Genomic DNA, 6,215 nt, shown 5'->3' on the forward strand with positions numbered 1-6,215 from the left:
CTTCAATATTTGTAAACTAAATTTGAAGCACTTAAATATTAAATACTAATAATTTATGGAGAAAATTAGCTATTAATGCTTTTTAAAAATCGTCTGATACAACTAGGTAATATTTCCATTTAATTAAAAAAAAATTCAGATGCTAAAAAGATTTATTTTATAAAAAAAAAAGAAATTTTATTAAAAAAAGAATTTGGACATGAAAGTATTTTGATTCGGAGCAATATTTAAGTAATTCAATCAGGTAATTTTACACAAAAGCATTTTTTTGCAATAAATATATGTCATGTATTTTTTACACAAAAATCAACATGCATATTAGCTGGTAATAAAAATATATTAGTTAATATTCAATAGTCATTAACGATTTCAGTATTAATTCACTAGTATTGCTATGAAATTTGTAATCATATTCGAGATAATTCCCATAACCGTACGATTAAAAAATGGCCGTAACTTTAATACTGTAATTTTAATACTACTTCTTGCTAATATATTTTACTTTGATGCTGTAGATGCTCTAAATAATCTGTTGTAACAGTTTTGAATCAGTTACGATAATTTTCTCATAAACAATACCTTTTTAAATTAGAGTAACATACTTTTTAAATTAGATAATATTTTTAATAGTAATACTTTTTTTAATTGCAGTATCTCAATTTATCGGCCATTATCAAACCTTTTTTTTAGTTAGAAACAGAAGTTTTTATCACTTGTAAAATGAAATCAATAAGCAGTTGGTTGTAATATGAGATGCCAGGCTTGGCATGGGCTGTACTTTTGGTCGCCAATCAATCTATCACCTAAGATAGTCTTTATTTTTATTAATTGCGTGTAGCAGTTGCATTACTCTTATCTCCTTTTTTGGATACTAGATGGCGATGCCTGATTAGGCCATCCCATATGTCATCCCATAGTGCATTGCGATTGTAATTAGAATGAGATGTGATGCTGAACTGTAAAAGCCGCAAGCGTGAATGTCTTGTCTTTGTGTTTGTTTAGTGTGTGAATGTGATTATTAAAAGAAATGTTCCAAAAAGCATTCGCCCTTTTGCTTCCTGCATGGATCATAATAATCTACATACCACCACATTGGCCCCACGTTGAGAGCCAAATTTTTTCCCAATCTCTGACATATACATTTGTTAAAATTAAAGTTCACTGCTACTCACATTATATTAAAGCCCATTACTGCTTAAAATAAAATTAAAAGAAAAAATTTTAAATGTCAATTAAACTATATAAAAACAGCCATGTTATGCTCGAAAAAGAAAGGTGTGTAAGAAATTAAGGATTAGGTTTTGGTTCAGTCATATTTACATGCCATTTTGAATTAACCCTAGGGATGTTTAGGGACAGAGTTTGTAATATTGAACCGCAGTCAGGTGACGGGAATGATGCCTGCACTGGAATCGTTTCTCCAACTTTCCACGCTACAGCAGTGGGATTATATTTGAACTCGGCGACTTGGTTTGCAACAAACCCATTTACATAGCGGTTCTTCGGTGGAACCAAATTTCATACCTTGATCACTTTAGTCCGAAACCAAGTTTTCACAATGAGGCTACTGTGGCCACCGCCAAATGCAGGAACATATTATTCAAAAAAAAATATAGAAGGGAATTCAAAATTTACTAATGATAATTTTACTAGTGACAAAGTTTACTAATGACAAAGTTTTCTAGCACAATTCTGTGAAAGAAACTGTTAATAAATTACATCCCTTAAAATTCTTTAGTAATTTAAATCCATCAAGCTTGAAAACTCGTAAATTAATTAATTTTGAAAAAAAAATCACCATTATTATATTGATAAAAAATTTAAATGCTTAATGATTTTAGTACTTAATTAATGATCATCACACATCTTCATGAATATATTGCCACTGACCAACTTCGAAAATTTATTGTCTCGAATTATTAACCTCACATATTCAGTTTAAACACGTCTTTCGAAATGATCAGAAAACTGTTCTCCTTAAAAGTTATATTTGCAATCTTTACCCATAGTATAAATGAGTGTGTGTGTGTGTGTTTCAAACTTGGCACATATAAACTTTGGAGGGGCTTTATTTTATTTTTTTTATTTTTAAAATGTTAATTAGAATTTCAATTAACTAAAAATTTAATGAAATTGTGATCTTTTTCCATGACAATTTTCAAAATTATTACAGTACGAAATAATTTTCATTAATACTTAAAATTCAAAATATTACCTTTTCAATAATGCCTGTCCTTTTGCATTATAATTTTTTATGTTTTTAACAAATTTTTTAAAAAAATATTTAATACAAATTTTCCAATGATATATTTTTTATAAAATAAAAATAGAATTTCATCCGCACATTACGCTAACACGAAAAAAATTAGCTTTTATCAACATATTGCCTCATGTTTACAAAAGCTCAAATTAAAAGTTTAAATTAATTCTCACTACAAACTTATCCTAAAAACTATAATTTTCGATGCATGCCTGTATGAAATAAAATAAATATAAAGCATAATATTTTTCTTAAAAAATAAAGGAATATAAAAAAATTTTTGTAGCTTTTTAAATATCTGTATTATTTAAGGCAAACATAATTTATATATAGAAGACATTCATTCTAATCTAAGTCCACCATCTAATTTCTAAATCGTTAGTAATAGATATGCACATCTAGTAGAAAAATTGGTCTAAATGAAGAAAAGAATTATTTATATTAAGTGTAAGACAATAAATGTCCTGATGAACTAGGAATTTTTCTTTTTCTTTTACAGATTTTCGATCTTATGAACTATATTCTTTTTAAATGAACTGTATTCTACATAAAGGAATTTAGAATCAGAGAATTTATTTTTGTTGATTAATCTTTCGAGATATAGCAAAAGGTGTTTATAAAAATATTCTCCGTATACGCAAGACTTCAATGTAGAAAAATATATTTTCTTTAATCATATTTTTAAGAAACATATTTGTTTCTTAGCAACAACAAAAATTATGATAACTTAAGTTTAATCACTTCCGTTCACAAGTTCAAATTTGGAGATGAGAGAAAATGATAGAAATGCGTATAACAATGAACAGAACGATGCAGTCTTCTATAAGAGTATGAGATATACATTTAAAATTTCAAAATATTTTCCTATAGCAGCACCTGGAATAGTAATTAGTAGTTTAGCTACCATTAAAAGCAAAATTTCCAAAATAATTGAATTCTGACATCAAATATTTTATACAAATGTTATTATAGATCATAATTATATGAGTAAAATCTCTTTGTAAATTTATTTATATACCTAGCTGAGTATTTAACCTCTAGTCGTAATAACGGTCCTTATGATCATTAACATACATGTTAAATAAAGGGCATTTAAAGAATATTCCGGTTAGGGAATAGATTAATAAACTTTTTTTAAATATCGTGCCAAAAAAAGAAAAGAATCAGATAAGCCAATATGATCTCTCTAACCATACAGATGAGTCTTAGTTTTGATATCTTTTATACAAATCTACAACTTTTTTCTGATGAGGAAATTGGGTACAAGTGCTTTTTAAGATAAGAAGGTCATTGTCAAGTTAAATAAAATATAAATTAATTCAAAACCAAACATGTTGGTCGGGGGGGGGCGTTTCAACTATATCTCCCCCAAATATTATTTCGAAAGAGAAAAGATTTTTAAGCTATCTAAAAAAAAAAATTCTTAATCATAAAAATTTTATTTCCGCACAACTTTTTATTCTAATTTTAATTAATTCTTTAAATTTAATTTAATACACAACATGTAACAATGTTTTTATTGTTATGACGAAATTCAAACTAATTTTCATTTTTCCATCAAATATTTAATCGCTTGTTTTGGCCATTTTTAAAAATAATATTAAAAAATTGCTTTTTTAATATTAAAGTAGAATTTTTGCTTTTATTTTTCTTTCATATATAAACTATTTTTTTATTTTCGCATTCAGCAATTTATAATACTTTAATCCCACTAAATTCGTATTTTTCAGTCTTATCAAAAATATAAGGTGAAATTTCATATAAATGCATTTCGCATTTATAATTTAAGGGGTTATACTGATCGTTAAAGGAGTCCACTTTATTATAATAAAAAAAATCCAAAAATTTCTATAAAAATAATCCAAATTAATCTAAAAAATCCAAAAATGAATCTAAAAAATTATTATAAAATTTTTTTAAATGAATACGATGAATAAAGATCTAACTGCATTTTTAAAAGCTATATTCTGCTATAATTATAATATTTCTAGAAGTTATAATAATTCTATATTATTGTTCCAAAATTTGTTATATGCCGGATAAAACTCGTGCCGCATTTAGCCTATTCCCATCCCTATGTCGAAAAGATAATTTCACCTTCTCAACAAGTATCGAAATATTGAAGTGGGGGGGGGGTTAATGTGTGAAAATATCGCACGGGTTTAACCATGACATTAACTATAAGAATAATAACCTTTAAAAAAAGTAAAAATATTTATGATAATAGCTGCATCATATCCACCACCACCAAAGAAATCTATCTACATATGAGCTTTTTCCAGCAATGTGAGAAAAAATGCCATCGAATAAAGCTGAAAAGCATTGTGCCGTTTTTTCTAATGCAAAAAGAAAAAAAAGGAAAACAATTTGTAGCGTGATAACAGCTAAGGAGATCTACACATTTCAAATGCTATCACAAAGCAACGTTTTCGACCTTGCTGTCGTTGTCCTCAAAGCCTAAGTCTTTATATAACAATACTTATAAAAAGGGGTGTACAACTTAATTAAATAGGATTGGTTTTGGTTAATTTCTTTATTCAATAAAATGGAAAAAATTGAATAAGAACAGAATTTTTCATTTTTCCTTATACTGCAAATAGAAAAAAATATAGTGGATATGAGGAAAAAAATGAAAATAGTAAGCCTTGCTTAGTTCTCATTGTTTTCTTTACTAACCCTCTGATTTCGGTAGGGGGTGAGATATCTTACTTTTGTTTGATGCTTTTAATCACCGTTTGCTACATACGTAAGACTGGCAAATGGAACAAAATGCTTTTGTAAATCAATGGGAGTTGTCTCTCCAAACTTTTCTACAGATTTTCTAATAAATCTGTCATGCCAAAAAACGCCTTGCTTAGTTTAGACGTGCAATAGTTACGAAATATCATCTCTTGGCGTGAATTTAGCATTTTTACTGAATTTGTCGCGTGACCCTTGACGAGTTATTTGACGATTAATCTCTGGCATGACGTTAAAAGTATCCGAAAATCGAATTTGGGCTTTAGACACGTTTTTTTCAACCGATTCAAACAAAGATTTGGCACAAAACTGTACTTAAAGTCGCAAAATCCCATACCAAATTTCAAATATTTAAGCTACTGCGTTTTTGAATGATCGCGCATACTTGTTTCTAAAAGTACAGATCGACAGATAATCAACCATTTGTTGGATTTCGCTCAAAATTTGATAGCTGTCTACAGTATAGATGATGAATCTGTGTACTGAATTTTATCTATCTAGCTCTTTTCGTTTTGTAATTATCGTGTTAACTTGTATTTGAACAGCAGGACAGACGAACTTCCACTCAATAAATTTCATTCAAAATTTGGTATTAATATGTAAATTTAGTGTAAAGATAGTATACCAAATTTCAATCTTCTAGTGAAAAGTGTTTTTGAGTTACTTTTGTCTCAAACAGACCGACATTTTCCAAAAATATGCTTTTTTAAATCAGGGTTTTCTAAAAGCGTAGATATTTATCAAAATCGAGAATTCGAATTCTTCGACGATTAATATACTTTCTCCGTACTATGTATACGGGAAAGTAAAAACGCAGTCTCCGATTTATATACAAACGGTGGTGTGCAGGCGACCATTTATAGCATATACAAGAAGACACGAGTTTTCATATCAAACAAAAATGGATTTATTTAGACCAGTGGTTAGAGCTAAGAGAAAAGGAGGGAGGTCCTATGTTTTGCCATTTTTTTTAATACAAGATGATAAGTCATAAAACATCTTGACTCTTCAATGTTTCGAACTAGGAATTTAAATATTCTTTCATATTTTAATCAAACCATTCCATTGTTAGAGATTACATCTGTGGAAGAGAAATAAAATTTTCAAAGCAAATTTGGAAAGTAGAAAAATAATGTAATGATTTAGAGTTTCAGAACTTAAAAAAAAGAGAATTGATTTAACTTTTTCTTATTCAAGATAAAATATTCTTTAAAGC

The sequence above is a fragment of the Argiope bruennichi genome, chromosome 9, assembly GCF_947563725.1.
Source record: "Argiope bruennichi chromosome 9, qqArgBrue1.1, whole genome shotgun sequence".
Lineage (NCBI taxonomy): Eukaryota > Metazoa > Arthropoda > Arachnida > Araneae > Araneidae > Argiope > Argiope bruennichi.